Source organism: Pinus tabuliformis, chromosome X, assembly GCF_031772625.1.
Source record: "Pinus tabuliformis cultivar Carrire ecotype Pingquan chromosome X, CPIR1, whole genome shotgun sequence".
NCBI lineage: Eukaryota > Viridiplantae > Streptophyta > Pinopsida > Pinales > Pinaceae > Pinus > Pinus tabuliformis.
The window spans coordinates 699405604-699423848 of record NC_142308.1 but is presented as its reverse complement, the minus strand read 5'-3'; the positions used below and the strand labels follow the sequence as shown (position 1 = coordinate 699423848).

General features: G+C 38.5%; 1 pseudogene; it reads left to right on the top strand.

Moving 5' to 3' along the window:
• LOC149141908 (glucan endo-1,3-beta-D-glucosidase-like) overlaps positions 1-17966 on the top strand; it is a 29618-nt pseudogene extending 11652 nt beyond the window's left edge.
• Positions 17967-18245: the final 279 nt, after the last annotated feature.

Below are 18245 nucleotides of genomic sequence, written 5' to 3'. Positions count from 1 at the left end.
TAATTTGCGGAAGCTTAAATATCGAGCTGAACAATATAACCAAAAGAAGAAGAATCAATGGCACAATACACATGAAAATACTTTAGGGAAAGCCTCAGCGAAAAACCCCATACTATTGTATTATCATACATGGTGGAAATGCATAGGAATTATACAAAGCCTTAGCTCTCAGTACAATCCTGACAGATGCTCATAGGCAATCTTGGCTTCTCTCAAGCCTTCCTCTCTACCCTCCAAGCTCCTATTTGCTTGTGTTGTTCCTTGTGGATGATTAGCCAATTACCAAGTGGAAAACCTTCAAAACTATGCAATCCTCAAGGATGAATCCACAAACCCACAATTATGCTCCTATTCAACAAAGTTTTTCTCAGTGGGAACTTCATGGAATGGGCACCATTGCTTCCTGGGGGGAGGATTGATCTAAAGGGAAGATGGAATTTACCCATGGTATTGTAACTTAAAAAAGAGGTTAGCAATAACCCATGGTATTGACCCATGGTATTTACCTATGGTATCAACCCATCATATCTACCCATGGTATTTTAACTTGACAAAGGCTATAAATAACATGCCTCAATTTGTATAAGGACAGATTTGTCCACACAATGTAGTTGTAATGGTTTTTCTTATTCTAAATAGAATTGTCTCTGATTATTCTCTATGTTCTCATATCTTGGCCCCCAAGATCTAGATCAACCTCTTATTTCATTCTTAACAGTTGGAGTAGAAGGTGAAGAACTTACCATACCCTGATTGGATCTACCTCTCATTCTTATAGCTCCAGAGTGGTTTTTGAATACTGTTTGAATGTCTTCATGGTTGATTTGGTAAATGTATCCATTGGAAAACGTATTGAGGGTCTCCATCAACTCTTCTCTGACCCCTCAGGGAAAAAATAGCTTCATTGATTCCAAATCAAGGGTGCATTTAGCCCTCATGTAACTGAGCTAAAATATCTCTTCAAAGTGTTCTAGTGATTCACCTAGCCCTTGGTTCATTCTAAAAATGTATTCTTTTGTGTCCCTATCTCTCTTGTAGTCCTTGCACTTTGTGTTGAATGATTACTATATCTAGGCCCATGTAGTAATGTTGCCTCATTCTAAACTCATGAACCAACACAAGGCTACATCCTTGAGGGTAGAAGGAAACAATTTGACCTTTTTCTCATCACAGGTATAATAATATGTTCTGTAGACTATAGAAAATTCAAACTGAAGGGTTCATGTTCCTCAGAAGCCATTCCATGGAAGTGTGGAAGAGAAGTGGGGCTAATATTCTTCATTTAATCTTCCCCATTTGTCTCCATGATATTAAAGACTTCAGGCTATCTATTTCCATCCATATTCTCAGTAGGTGATGGATATTCTTCTCCTCTTATAGGCTCCTCAAAAATATCTCGTTGCTCACCCAAGAAGGCCTCTAATTCCTCTGTAGAGAGAGTAGGATACCCACAATCAATAAAAAAGTGAAGGTTGATTGTTTGTAGAAGTGGGGGATTTAGGAAAACAAATTCTTGTGTTATCCCTAGCTCTACAAGGCATGAAATAAATGACCTTTTGTTTGGTCAACTTATTATGCAAATTAACACAAGTATTTAATTATCAATTCGGGCTTGTAAGCTTGGAAGCATGTCCAAAGTATAAGGATTTTAGTTGTAGTCAATTTTAGAAGATGAAATATAAATATTGATGGAAATGCATATTACAAATATAAAATCTAACTTAATAGTTTCTGATTCAATATATAGTAAATGAGGAAAGAGGCCCCTCGCTAAGGAGATCCAGGTTGTCCTTTCCTACAATATTACTTTTATGAAGAGAAACAAAAATTAATTGATTAACAATAGTTTATGATGCATAAAATGTAGAGAGAAGTGGCTTCTAACTAAGGAGGTCCAGATTGTCCTTCCTTACAATTTTATTCCATCATTATTACTATTGCATTGAAACTAGAATTCATAAATAACTCAACAAGAAAATGAGAATGAATTTCAATTATAGCTCATAATCAAATAAAAGGAGAATTTAACTTGAATTCTTGTTTGTCCCTTCATATGCAGATTAGAATTAAATCAATATTCATTCAACAATCATAATAAATCTTCATACATCTAAAGAAATCTGAAGCAAAAACTAGTTTATAAAAATTATGCTAAATTAACCAAGAAGTGCACTTAGCTTGGTGTGGGGGGCCTCCACCCTTTCCTTGCACACTTGAAGAGATATCAGCTACAACAAACTTAGTTACTCACTCAAGCATGAACAACAAATGAAATGAAACAGGTTCTTCAATTAACTTTCAGTCTTCAAAGAGTCTCAAAATCAGATTACATAAAATTCTACATGCTCAAGCCTTCAATAGTCTTGGCTTAAATAGAGAAATAATAAACAAACTTGACTAAAATGTCTCTAACAGTCATATCTATCCTAATCCCATATATCTTGGTCGAATCCATCCATTCAGTTACACAAAATTTGGAAAATCCTAAAAAATACTAAATTTGGCCTATTTCCTAGGGATTTTCTGAACAATAGGTCATGTTTGACCAGAGTTGACCAAGCTTGTTTTAGCTCGGTTTGACCGAACCAATAGGTAAACATCCATCCTTGGTTCCCAAGCTTTCCATATCTATGCTCATCTCGTGCCCAGGTGTCCTGCAAGTATGACTTCAATGGAGCCATTAAGAGAATTTTTAGTTAGACTATCCAAAAATACACTTAAAACCCAATTTTTGCAAAAATATATAAAAATTTAAAAACATAATTTATATACCTGAATATGCATAAATTGGTCAAAATAAGGTGTATATGGATGGTATATGGTTGAAAATTATGGAAATTAGGTGTATTTTAATAAGAAAATTTTGATGGAAAATGAGGGCCAACACCTTCTTTTTGTCTTTTTGTGTGTTTTATAAACAAAAGTATTGATGCATTTTTTTACTTTTTTTATAAAATGAAATTATAATGAACAAATTAAAGAATAAAATAGTTCCTACTTTGACAACTCCATGAAAACAGTGCCAAAAGGTGATGGGCCTCAATATTATAACAAGAGTGTTGGAACTCCTGAGGGGTTCAACTTTAATTATCAACTGGGGGTTCATACAAACTTAAGAGGTATCGAATGCTATATGTACAATAGGTAATATATTCTACTTAGGTTGATTTGATGTAGTGAAGGGAGGTCAAGATGCACAAAGACCGCTATGCTATAGGAAATATTTGGAAGTTCAGTGAATGACAAGCAAACCTATTCTAACTTGTAGGAAACGAAACAATTGGAATAGATCTTATTCTATTGTAGATAATTGAATGATAGAAAGGAAATCCTAATATGATTTGTAGAAAGTAAATTCCAGAATGAAACCCTAATCTTATTTGCAAAAAGTAAATGGCAGAATGAAACCCTAATTTGATTTGTAGAAAGTAAATCTAGGTTATTGCAAGAAAGGAAATGATTAAGTAAATCCTATTCTACTTGCAAGAATACAAAGAAAATATTCCAAGAATGTTTAAGGTAAATCAAAACTACTTTATGGTGTAAAACAAATCAAAGACATAGAAGAAGCATCATAACTTAATTGCAAGAAGAAAACTACAAATATGAAGGAAAATTTCTTAAGGAGTCTTTGATCCTCAAAACTCCATCTCCAAGGTTTAAATTAATTTTTTGGGTAATGAGGGATGAAGGACAAACTTTTGGTGCAATTCTAGAGCTGATTTGAAGCAATTTCGTATATTTCTGCATAATGCCTCATTTTATTATAGGAAACATCCAAGAGAAATATTATGAAGTCGGGAGTGGTTTGAAGGGTGGAAAATGTGCTTGGAGGTTTTGAAAGGGTAAATGTGACCTTAACAAGTTCAAGTACACTCAATGAGTCAAATTATTTAGCGAAGAAACAAGACTAGAAGTTTCTTGTAGCTCAATTAGGAATATTTCAACATACGAGCAGTTTGCAGAGATGAAAGTAGTAGCTACAAAAGTGATGACGTGAGTGATTTAAATGCATGAAAACAATAATAGTTCAACATATGAAACAATACCATCCATTTGGTAGAAAATTACATGTCTAACTGATAAAAGTAAGATGTTTAAACAACTATCAAACCACTAATTGTAGAAAGTAAAATAACAAGTGAAAGGATGAGTTGAATTTATGATGGAAACTTCTATTTTACAAATAATTATCTTTTTGTGCTTATCATAGCAAGGTACATAATCAAACTTTAGTAAGGAGATCACTTATAAACCCTGCAAAGACAATGATTTTCTTTTGGCTAAGACTTGTAGAAAATCACGACTATACTAAATACATGCAAGGGAAATATACATAGTGTTATCACTCTGTAATTTCTTAAGGCTGTGAAAGAAATTGCAAAGGTAACCATAGAACCACTTTGGAAACTAGGAATCTAGCCCTTTCAGTTTTAGAGAGGGATCTTTCTTTATGATTTAGATTTGTTTCACTGAACGTATTAGGCTAGCTATTAAGTTCAAGTTTGGGTTTTTTGTGTTGTTGGGTTGAAAGTGGGAAGAAAGTTCATTGGGAAAATGGAGTCACATGTTTGAGGTGATAAAATACAGAGTTTACGGGCTAAAATTATAGGGCTAGTTAGGCAAATTCATTGGATCTGTTAAGATTTATGGTGTGAAAGAGAAGAAAAGATTTAGAAATCCAATTAAAAACGCAGTAGTTAAGAATTCTGATTTTAATCTTCAGTGGAAAACATAAAAATTATTCTTATGCTAGAGATAGAGTGTACATTCAAACAAATTTTGTTCTTTCTCTTAGAATAATTCATATTTTAGAATCACATACGAGAATAAAAATAAAGCAAATTGACAAAGAGAGATGCACTTTACAATAAAAATGACACAAGAATCCTGTAATGACTTGCGTTGTATTATTGAAAATCTGATCAATGGTGGCTCTGTGAACTGCTTTACAATATAAGTCCTTTTATTCAAAACAAGTCCCAACATCTATTAGTTCAAACGATGAAGTATTTATACCAATCCCTCACAAAATATCTTGATAAAAAATATCAAGATTTATTACAAATATCTTAAAATTGTATTACAAAATTAGGACTAAAATCTAGGATATTCAGAACTAATGAATCTGCTTGGCACTATCTTTGAGGATTTCTAGTGACAAGGAACAACAATTCGAATTTGAGAGCAAGTCTTATTTGATGAGGTGGCATCCAAGTCATTAACTTCCCATGAGCTTTTTCCTCACAAAATTCTGAAAAATAGGGACCATTTATCCCTTCGTATATCTTAACCCATGATAGTTGTGAAAAAAACAAGAGAGGCTTTTTTAGAGAATGATGTTACCAACAAAAACTTCTTTCTGTTTTTTAAAATTCATTTTCATATATTCGGAAACCGCATTTGAAAATAGTGAATTAAAAAAGGAAATTTATGGAAACTATGCCTTCAAAGATTCATGCAAATATCCTAAACCATAACAATTGTTAGAAACATGAGATATAATTTTTTAAATGGGTCCATTCTGGACAAAAACCTCTTTCAATTTTGAGAAATTCCTTCTTATTTGTTTGGAAACCATGCTCAAAACCACTGTGTTGTATAGGAAAAAACATAGTTTTACTGATTATTTTTCCAACTCGGCACTGACTTTAATTTTCCAACATTCACTATTGATCTGGCGGGAGTGGGATCGAATGGATATATGATGTGGAAGTAGGAGGTGACATGGAAGCGGGGTGAGTGGTCAACACTGGAAGACTTTTAAGGGATGGTGCGATGAGTGAAAAGGCAAGCGGGGTGCAAAACATTGTTGGGGTGACACGTAGAAGATTGGGTCCAACCCTTTCAGACCCCCCCCCCCCATGGATAAAACACGATGGAGCTCAGGGGGGCCCGAAAACACTCCCCTGTCATTGATATGGGCGAGGGAGATCTCAGTCGTTGAGTCATGCACCTTTGACAATCACATGCCGATAGACCGTTTTGTCTTTTTATCATAAAACCAAACCTTGGCACCAGATGCCTTATTAAAAATAGTTAATAATGATTAAAGGACATGATTAATTATTATAAGCACGATTACTATTCTAAGACATATTGAATTAACCCTAAGGGCACATTTTTTCTTGCAAGCCCCTTATTTACTTTTTCTATTTTTTTCTTGGAAATAATTTGCAAAATACAATATTATTTACAATTCCATCAACTCAAAGATAATAGTCAATCATCATTTGATCCTATGAATCATAGGACCCTAACAGTGGCTCCAATGAGGAATGGAATCCTCCTAGTGAGGTGCCAAAGGACACTGTATACTAGTAGCCTGATCCATTGGGTTGAAACCAAGCCTACCACATGCTCTGCCATGAAACCACTACAACTGAAAACCAATTGATCATCTGTTCTAATCCTCAAACAGAACCAAATCCATTCATCAAGTTGTAATCTGAAATGTACACTGAAAAAACTGAAAGTCTGTTACAAACTCAAACTGAAAATACTGCAATTATGCTTAGAGTACTGAGCTTATTGGTGCACACCTACTCACTTTAATCTATTGAAATGACTACAATATCAAATAACACAAAAATGTCGGTGAAGCCAATCAAGTAATTGCTCAGTTGAAATAGTTATCTAATTGTGCTTCAACAAGATCAAAATTGGGAAATGTAGTAACAATGGCAACTGGAGATGGATCTAGTTCTCAAAGTGAAAACATGGCTGAAAACTCAAGTTGAAAAAAACCTTCATGTCGTCTGCTACAAGATCAATAAAGACATAATCTATTAGTCGATCATCCTGGTATTCAATGACCAATTTAACATGGATGAGTTTTCCAATTGTTTCCTCAATGTTGAACCGTGATTTTAACTATACAATGTTAGTCTTGTGTTAAAAAACATAACATTTATCAATCTGGAAATCAAAGGGCAGTAAAATCTCCTCTCGTTTTAGAGAAGGAAGATTTTCAAAGAACTGTCTCGGATCGTGCAAATTGTAGGATTGAATCTAAGTATTTAAGAGTTCAATATCCTTCTCAAGTGTCATGTCCCTTCTCAAATACATTTGTAACAGGGTATTGCTACATAATTTTGCACAATTTTGGCTAAGGAAGATAAACCAACATTTTTGACTTAGGGACTTAGGAGGCAATTCATATTTATTTGGCAGCTAGTGGAATGTGGGGGCCACCCAAATGAGAATTCAAACTGGGCCATTCGAATGGCTTGGAGGGAAGTTGAATATTTAGATGGAGGGGTCCACATGAGGCAAGGAAGGGCCAAGGAGTTATAAGGAGGAAGAAGCTCTCATTTGGATTCATTCTTACACCTTGAAATCAAAATTACTTGACTGTTCACTCTACTGTTTAGCTGAGTCAACTGGTTGTTTTGCCATGAATATCTCAAATGGGAGATTCAACCTTTCCTTCATGGTACCTTTCATGCCCACCCTAGGGAGGCAGTTCCATAATCATTTTAGGAGATCCGAGAGTATGTTACAGCACTACCATTCAGCCACAAGTAGGGAGTGCATATTTCTGGCTAGCTGGAGAATACGCAGGAGGATTTGGAGCTACCATTGATCATCCATTTGTCAGGAGAGTTATAGGATTGGGAGAGTAGCAGCAGGCCAAAATTTCTTGTGAGTTTTGGAGAGAGCAGAGCCAACATCCCAATAGTTCGAATTACTAGGCTTGGGGACAACGCAATGGGCCAGTTCAACATTTTCTTGGAGCTTAGGAGCAGGTGCCATAGGCCGGAAGACCATATGGGAAGTCAGGGAATTGATAGTAGGGGTCAACCCAACACTTTGGGACCATCTTCGGGAGGATTTACAGGCAAATTCCAGCAGGCCAAGTTCTGCAGTTGCTTCTAAAGTTGGGCTCCAAGGGGGTCAAATTTTATAAGTCTAAACCAGCCAAATTCCTTCGTGGGTTTTTTTGGGTTTAGGCCAAGGAGTCTGGGGTTAAAATCTTATAATTTTTTGGGCACATGAAATGGGCCTTCTAGCCATTTGAACCTAGTAGAAGGGAAATTTTTTGGGGAGCGCAATGCATATTGGTGCAGCAATTGGAGCAGTCATCGGATCGACCATTTTCTCACCTAGGTTTGGTCATGCTTGTCCATTGAGACAAGATCAAGTGCACCATTCTATTATCCATAGTATTTTACCCTCAAAGAAGTAATAAAATGGCTCAACAATTCTATATTTGCAGCATTTTCATGGGTGTTTAATGTGTATTTCGTTTTGATATTTTGTGGACAGATTATTTTATTTATATCACTTGTATTCCTATTTAGGAACATTACAATGGTATCAGAGTCTAGTTCTTGGCTCGGCTATGGGGATTGTCTCCTATGAGAGAAGGCAACCAGCAAAACATCACCTATCAAAGGAAAAGGTATCGAAGAAGAGAAAGAGATTTGGAGATTACTCCAGACACAGAGGACAGAAGGAAATCAGTGGTAGAAGGGGAGGACATCATGGAACCCAAGAGTAGGGAAGAGATGGCTTTCGATAGCCTCTTGAGAGCCCTGAACGATTTAGCCAAGGGTCAGAAACATATGTTGGAAGAGATAAAGTCGTGGAACAAAGAGAGGACCACTCCTAGAGGGTTTCTGTTTGGGGAAACTTGTGGGGCCTCTCAGGCATTTGATCATCCCTCGCCAGTAGCGCAACACCCATTAGATATTGGGCCAACTCATGCCATACTGCCTTCTTTTGTACCAGTGCCACAAATTGAACCTACAAGGGGGGGAGACCCTATTCAGATGGGAGACTATTTCAGAGAGTGGCAGTCTATGGATGCAGACTTTAAGGAAGCACTCTCTTTCAGAGATTTCTGCAAGCTCAAGCAGAGTGAGAATAACATGGGTTGTGGAGGACAGGGAACCTAGAACTATGAGCTGCAAAGGACCATAGGGAGGATGTAATTCCCTACTTTTGATGGCACTACCAAGTGCACAGCTAGGGCTTGGGTTGAGAAGATGGACACCTACTTCCAACTCAACTGGATGACAGAATAGGAAGCCATCAAGATGGCCATGCTGCACATGGAAGGGGAAGCCCATGACTAGTGGTTTCATGGCTTGGCCACCCTAGGGAATGCCAATGTAGCTTCTTATGAGGACTTCACTAGGACGGTGGTGGAGTGTTTTGACCAGAGAGATCCCGAGGCCCATTTCAGAGAGATAATCCAACTCTGCCAAACAGGAAACTCAGAGTAGTACATCTCAAAGTTTCTGTGAGTATCAATGATGGTTTCAGATCTATAGGAGGCTAGGAGGGTGTATACCTTCATTGAGGGCTTACTTGAGCCCCTACATAGACTGGTGAAGTCACACAAACCCTCTACCCTGTAAGAGGCAAATTTGTGGCGGAAATCCCCAAGACTAGAGCACCTTTTCCTGCACCGACCCCTTTTCCACAAAAGGGGCATGAGACTAGACCTCCACCTCAGAGGACCACATAGGGGTGGGGGCAGCTAGATGATGAGACATGAAAGGACCTCAGGAGGAGGAAGTTGTGCTTCACATGCAGGGAGCCCTAGGCGTGAGGCCATCGGTGCACTTCAGGTAGAGAACACTATATTGATGTTTTTTTTTACAGTGACCAGGAGGACAATGTGGAGTAGGAGTGTGGTGTGGGAGATGGTGAGATTATAGCAAATAGAGGGCCACCACCACCACCTCCACATGGATGGGCATCCCTTGCCCCATCCGAGGGAGTCCTTGCTTCCTTATGCGAGATTCCCAAATTTTTGACATTGAGGATCAAAGTCATTGTATAGGGGTAGAGGGTGTCAGTCCTAGTTGATAGTGGGGCTACCCACAATTTCATAAATGCCTAGTTGGTTCAAAGGAGGGGCCTCACCATGGCTGATTTCGAGGTATTTTCAGTCCTAGTACCAGGTGACTGTACCATTTAGTGCACTCGATATGTGCCTTCCCTTAAAGTAGTTATGGGGAACTACTCGATCACGAACCATTTCTTTGTGGTAGATGTGCCAGACACCAACGTGGTGATGGGTGTCCAGTGGCTATATTCCCTTGGGCGAGTCACGACGAATTAGAGGAAGCCAAATATGGAGTTCATTGGGCTGGATGACAAACTTGTAGTTTTGAGAGGCATGCAATCTTATCCACCTCAGATAGTCTTGGCCCACAAGATGGAGGTAGATCTGCGACGTGAGGACATCACATGGGAAGTAGAGCTAAGGATTTCAGAGGTTGGGGGATAGGCTCAGCCACCACCATGAGACATACAGGCTTTGTTGGACAGATACCTAGTTTTGTTTGGGGACATTCCACCAGGGCAGCCACCAGACAAGGGATTTGAGCGCACTATTAAGATGGAGCCGGGTGTGCACACAGTGATCACCACCCCTTATAGGCATCCCAAGGGCTATAAGGATGAGATAAAGAAGGCCATTCAGGAGTTGTTAGCATTGGGCCATATCAGGCCAAGTTCCAATCCCTTCACTTCTTTTGTAGTACTAGTGAAGAAGAAGGATGGAACCCTTCGTATGTGCATTGACTATCGAGCCCTCAACCGGAAGACACTGAAGAATTGGTACCCCGTTCCCCACATAGATGAGCTGATGGATGAGCTTAGAGGAGCCAAGTACTTCTCTAAGATCGATTTGCATTCAAGGTACCACCAGATCAAGGTAAGGGATCAGAATATCCCTAACATAGCTTTCTGGTGCCACTATAGACACTTTGAGTTCCTGGTCATGCCATTTGGGCTGACCAACACTCCGGCCACTTTCCAGTCATGCATGAACCATGTCTTTGGGGGAAAGTTGAGGAGGTTTGTGTTGATTGTCTTCGATGACAATCTGATTTATAACCAGACATGGGAGGAGCATCTCCAGCTTGGAGGAGGTACTACGAATCCAAGATGAGCAATAGTTTTATGCCAAGTTATCCAAGTGCGTGTTTGGTTTGACATAGATGCTCTACCTAGGGAATATAATTGGTGTTGATGGAGTGAAGATCCATGAGGAGAAGATACGGGCCATCCGGGATTGTCCAATACCCCAAGATGTGCATTTTCACCTACTATAAGAAGTTTGTCAAGGGGTTTTAATAGCTGGCAACACCCTTAACCGATTTGACCATGAGAGGGGCTTTCACATGGACTAATGGAGCACTTCTGGATTTTTCCCAGCCCTTCACCATGGAGTGTGATGCATCCGGGGTGAGAGTTGGAGAAGTATTATCACAAGAGGGGCATCCCATTTCTTTCGAGAGTTGGAAGCTCCTACCACATAAGATATCATATTCCATATATGACATAGAGATGTTAGCCATCATGCATGCATTAGCCAAATTTTGACAGTACTTGGTGGGCAATAGGTTTCGAGTGAATACTGATCACAACATCCTTCATCACTTCATGGGGCAATAGGGCCTCAATGACCGGTAGCAGAGCTAGGTCAGTAAGGTGCAGGCCTATGACTTCGACATAGAGTAGTGCGACGAAAGTACAATGTGGTGGCCGATGCTCTATCTCGAAGACCAACTGGGTTATCCCTCATGAGCATCTGCCATGATTAGAAGGCTCAACTATTGGTGGAGTACTCTAAGAACAAGAGGGCATGTGAGGTCTTGGAGGGTACCCATGAAGATGAGCGTTACTGAGTGATGGATGATGTCATCTATTACAAGGGGCACATTTTCCTAGTACCAAACTCGCAGTTGAGAGAGAGGGTGCTCCAAGAAGTACGTGACTCACCATTATCCAGGCACCAGGGGTTCTGGAAAACATATATGGAAGTTAGGGAGAGGTTCACGTGGAAGGGCCTCAAGGGGGACGTGTTGAAGCACGTACAGGAGTGTGAGGCACGTCAGAGGAACAAGGGGGAGTTGATCCACCCTATAGGATTACTAAAACCACTTCCCATCCCTGAGGTGAAATGGGAAAGTATCTCTATGGATTTCATCACAGGGCTCCTCAAAGTGAAGGGGAAGGACTACATCTACGTAGTGGTCGACAGATTGACCAAATATGCCCACTTTTTTGCCATCCCCACCAGATACACGGTTGCACAGGTTGCAGAACTATTCTTTCGGGAGATTTTCAGGTTGCATGGGCTCCCCAAGAACATTGTGAGTGACAGGGATAGCAAGTACATGGGAGGCTTTTGACAGGAACTTTTCATATTGGCGAGGATCGATCTCACTCCTAGCACCAACTATTAACCTCAAACTGATGACTAGACTAAGAGGGTTAATCAATGGCTAAAGGGGTACCTAAGGAACTACATGACCAGTCAACAGAGAGCTTGGATTCGGTGGTTACATCTAGGCGAGTACTGCTACAAGACCACTCACCACATGTCCATTGGTATGACTCGTTTCCATGATTTATATAGATATGATGCATTATCTTTTACTGACATTGGTTTTGGAGATAGCCAAGCCCCAAAGGCCAAATACTGGATCCAAGAGAGCTAAGACGTCCTCAAGGCTCTCAAGGATAACTTGGTGACATCCCAAAATCAGTAGAAGATGTACGCAGACCAGCATAGGACAGAGAGGCATTTCGAGGAGGGGGGCTTGGTGTACATCTGGCTACAGCCTTACAGGTAGTCCACGTTGAAGCAAAATTGGGCCGAGAAGCTACAACCACACTTCTATGGGCCCTACCGGGTGATTATACGAGTGCGAGAGGTGGCCTAAGAGCTAGAGCTCCCTCAAGGGAGCAGGATCCATAATGTATTTCATGTCTCGTGCCTTAAAAAGGTGTTGGGACAATAGGTGACAATAGCAGCTAATTTACCCCCACTAGATGATGAGGGCCACTTGGTTTTGGAACTTGAGGCCATCTTGGAGATCAGGGAAAGGAAATTGAGGAGCAGGACCATCAGGGACTTCTTGGTGCATTGGAAGAACTTTCTAGATGAAGATGCCACCTGGGAGGGTGAGCACATTTTCAGCACCCTGCTTTGAGGTTGTTTGAGGGAAATAAACATTTTGGAGGGTAGGACTGTCATGTCCCTTCTCAAATACATTTTTAACAAGGTGTTGCTACACAATGTTGCACAATTTTGGCTAAGGAAGAGAACCCAGCATTTTCGACTTAGGGACTTAGGAAGCAATTAGACTTTATTTGGCAACTAGTGGAATGTGGGGTCCACCTACATGAGAATTAGGACTGGGCCATTCGAATGGCTTGGAGGGAAGTCGAATAGCTGGATGGAGGGGCCCATATGAGGCAAGGAAGGCCCAAGGAGTTATAAGGAGGACAAAGCTCTCATTTGGATTCATTCTTACACCTTGCAATCAAAAATACTTGATTGTTCGATCTGATGTTTAGCTGAGTCAATCCACTGTTTAGCCACAAATATCTAAAGTGGGAGATTCAACCTTTCCTTCAGGGGACCTTCTGTGCCCGCCTTAGGGAGGCAGTTCCATACTCATTTTGGGAGATTTGAGAGTCTGTTACAGCACTACCATTTAGCCACAAGCAGGGAGTGTATATTTTTTTCTAGCTAGAGAATACACAGGAGGAGTTGAAACTATCATTGATAAACTATTTTCTGGGAGAGTTAGAGGATTGCGAGAGCATTAGTAGGCCATCATTTCTTATGAGTTTTGGAGCCAGCAGAGCCAGCATCCCAGCAGTTCGAATTACTGGGCTTGGGGACAGCGTAGACAGTCAGTCCAACATTTTCGTGGAGCTTAGGAGAAGGTACCATAGGCTGGAATCCCATCCAGGAAGTTAGTGGATTGATAATAGGGGTTAGCCCAGCACTTTGGGACCATTTCTGAGAGGATTTACAGGCAGATTCCAACAGGCCGAGTTCTGCAGTTGCAGTTGAAGTTGGGCTCAAAGGGGGTCGAATTTTGGAAGTCTAAACTAGCCAAATTCCTTCGTGGGTTTTTCTTCGTTTGGGCCAAGGAGTCTGGGATTAAAATTTTATAATTTTCTAGGCATAGGAAGTGGATTTTTTAGCCATTCGAACCTAGCAAAAGGGTAGTTTTTTGGGCAGTGCAATGCAGATTGGTGCAACAGTTGGAGCAGTCATTGGATCAACCATTTTCTCAGCTGGGTTTGGTCATGCTTGTCCATTGAGACAAGCCCAGGTGCACCATTTTGTTATCCATTGTATTTTTCCCTCAAATAAGTAATAAAATGGCTTAGCAGTTCCATATTTGCAGCATTTTCATAGGTGTTTAATGTGTATTTCGTTTTTATATTTTGTTGCACATATTATTTTCTTTATATCACTTTTATTCCTATTTAGGAACATTATATCAAGTTTTTTGGCAAATGACTCAAGAAAACAAACTTTAATTTCAAACAAAAATTTGCATGATTTCAAACAATAAAACATGGTCGTTGAAAAAACTTCATCAATTTGATAATCTGCAAACTCATCCTAGAATTATTTTAAAGCTTCAATAGAAAGAGAAAATTTTACATATCCTGACATTGTGGCTAATGCAGCAACCAGCTATGCAATTTAAGCTCTGGATTCTTCGGTCAGTGGAGTCTCCATGAAAGCTTTGAGCTATGGATTCTTGAACATGGAGTCGTCGAGTGAATGTTTCAGCCTTCATATGTCTCATTGTTGTCCACCACCAACAATGAGATTTGAAATTTGATAATCTTTCCTAAGGAAGATGAAATTGTTCGTTTCCCTGTATGGTCGCTAGGATGTTATCACTCTGTAATTTCTTAAGGTTGTGAAAGAAATTGCAAAGGTAACCACAAAACCACTTTGGAAACTAGGAATCTAGCCCTTCCAGTTTCAAAGACGGATCTATCTTTATGATTTAGCCTTGTTCAACTGATGGTATTAGGCTAGCTATTAAGTTCAGGTTTGGTTTTTTTGTGTTGTTGGGTTGAAACTGGGAAGAAAGGCCATTGGGAAAATGGAGTCATAGGATTGAGTTGACCAAATACAGAGTTTATAGGATAAACTTACAGGGCAGGTTAGGCAAATTCACTGGATCCTTTAAGATTTATGGTGTGAAAGAGAAGAAAAGATTTATAAATCCAAATAAAAACATAGAAATTAAGAATTCTGATTTTAATCTTTAGTGGAAAACATAAAAAATATTCTTAAGCTAGAGACAGAGTGTACATTCAAACAAATTATGTTCTTTATCTCCTTAGAATAATTCAGATTTTAGAATTACATATGAGAATAAAAAGAAAGCAAATTGAAAAAGAGATATGCACTTCACCAATAAGAATGACACAAGAATCCAGTAATGATTTGCACTGTATTACTGAAAATATGATCAATGGTGGCTCTATGAGCTTCTTTATAATACAAGATTTTTCTTCAAAACAAGTCCCAACATCTATTAGTTCAAATGATGAAGTATTTATACCAATCCCTCACATAATATCTTCACAAAAAATATCAAGATTTATTACAAATATCTGAAAATTGTATTACAAAAATAGGAGTAAAATATAGGACATTCAAAACTAATGAGTATTCTTGGCACTATATTTTAGGATTGTTGGTGACAAGGAACAACAATTCAAATTTGATAGCAAGTCTTATTTGATAGGGTCCATTTATCCCTTTGTATATCTCAACCCATGATAGATATTAAAAGACTAAGAGAGATTTTTGTAGAGAAGGATGTTACCAACAAAAACCTCTTTCCCTTTTTTAAATTTCATTTTCATATGTTAAGAAACAACATTTGAAAGCAATGACTTAAAACAGGAAATTTATGGAAAATATGCCTTCAAAGATTCATGCAAATATCCTAAACCATAATATCTTTTAGAAAACTGAGACACAATTTTTTAATTGGGTCTGTTTTGGACAAAATAACTCTTTCAATTTTGAGAAATTCGTTCTTATTTTTTTGTAAACCATGCTTGAAATCACTATGTTGTATAGGAAAAAACATATTTTTAACTAATTATTTTTCCAACTCGGTGTTGACTTTAATTTGCCAACATTCACTATTGATCTGGCGAGAGTGGGATGGAATGGATATATGACGTGGAAGCAGGAGGTGACATGGAGGAGGGGTGAACGGTCATTGCTGGAAGACTTTTCGAGGGGGGGACGCGATGAGTGAAAAGGCAGGGGGGTGTGAAACATTGTGGGGGTGACACGTAGAAGATTGGATCCAACCCTTTCAGACCCCCCCACCCCCCTGTGGATAAAATGCGATGGAGCTTAGGGGGCCTGAAACACTCTCCCGCCGTTTATCTAGGCGAGGGAGATCTCAACCATTGAGTCTTGTGCCTTTTATAATCACATGTCAACACACCATTTTGTCGTTTTATCATAAAACCAAACCTTAGCGCCAGATGCCTTATTACAAATGGTTAATCATGATTAAATGACATGATTAATTATTATAAGTAGAATTAATATTCTAAAATGTATCGAGTTAACCCTAAGGGAGCATTTTGCCTTGAAAGCCCCTTATTTACTTTTTCTATTTTTTTCTAGGAAATAATTTTCAGAATACAATATTATTTACAATTCCATCAAATTGAAAGATAATAGTCAATCATAATTTGATCCTATGAATCATAAGACCCTAACAGTGGCTCCAATGGTGGGGGATGGTATCCTCCCAGTGAGGTGCCAAAGAACATCGTAGACTAGTAGTTTGATCCCTTGGGCTAAAGCCAAGCCTACCACATGCTCTGCCATGAAACCACTACAACTGAAAACCAATTGATCATCTGTTCTAATCCTCAAACAGAACCAAATCCATTCATCAAGTTGTAATCTGAACTGTACTCTGAAAAAACTGAAAAACTCTGTTGCAAACTAAAACTGAAGATATTGAAAAGATGCTTATATTACTGAGCTTATTGGCACACACCTACTCACTCTAATCTTCTAAAATGATTGCAATATCAAATAACACAAGAAATCCATTGAAGCCAGTCAAGTAACTGCTCGGTTGACATATCTACCTGACTTTGCTTCAACAAGATCAAAATTGGAAAATGTAGTAACAATGCCAACTGACGATGGATCTGGTTCTCACAATGAAAACATGGCTAAAAACTCAAGCTGAAAAACAGTTCATGTAGTCTAGTACGGGATCAATAAAGTCATAATCTATTAGTCAATCCTTCTGGTATTCAATGACCAGTTTAACATGGTTGAGTTTTCCAGTTGTATCCTCAATGTTGAACCATGATTTTAACTATACAGTGTCAGTCTTGTGTTCAAAAAAATAACATTTATAGATCTGAAAATCAAACAACAATACAATCTCCTCTCATTTTGGCGAAGGAAGATTTTCAAAGAATTGTCTCGGACCTTGGAAACTGTAGGACTAAATCTGATTATTTAAGATTTCAATTTCCTTCTCAAGTCTTTCAACAAATGACTCAAGAAAGCAAACTTTAATTTCATACGAAAATTTGCATGATTTCAAACAATAAAACACAGTCATTAAGAAAACTTCATCAATTTCATAATCTGCAGACTCATCCCAGAATTCTTTTAAAGCTTCAATAGAAAGAGAAACTTTTACATATCCTGAAATTGTGACTAATGCAGCAACCAATTGTACAATTTAAACTCTGGATTCTTCAGTCAGTGGAGTCGCCGTGAAAGCTTTGAGCTCCAAATTCTTAAACATGGATTTGACAAGTTAATGTTTCAGCCTTCATATGTTTGATTGTTGTCCACCACCAGCAATGAGATCTGAAATTTGATAATCTTTCCTAGGGAAGATGAAATTGTTTGTTTCCTAGTATGGTCGTTAGGATGTTGTCACTCTGTAATTTCTTAAGGCTGTGAAAATAATTGCAAAGGTAACCATAGAACCACTTTGGAAATTGGGAATCTAGCCCTTCTAGTATTAGAGAGGGATCTCTCTTTATCATTTAGCTTTGTTTGACTGAAGGTATTAGGATAGCTATTAAGTTCACATTTGGTTTTTTTGTGTTCTTAGGTTGAAACTCGGAAGAAAGGCCATTGGGAAAATGGAGTCACAGGTTTGAGGTGATAAAATACATATTTTATAGGCTAAATTTATAGGGAAAGTTAGGAAAATTCACTGGATCCTTTAATATTTATGGTGTGAAAGAGAAGAAAAGATTTAGAAATCCAATTAAAAATAGAGCAGTTAAGAAATTTGATTTTAATCTTCAGTGGAAAACATATTAAAAAAAAAAGTATATATTCTTAAGCCAGAGACAGAGTTTACATTCAAACAAATTTTGTTCTTTATCTTCTTATAATAATTCAGATTTTAGAATCACACATGAAAATAAAAAGAAATCAA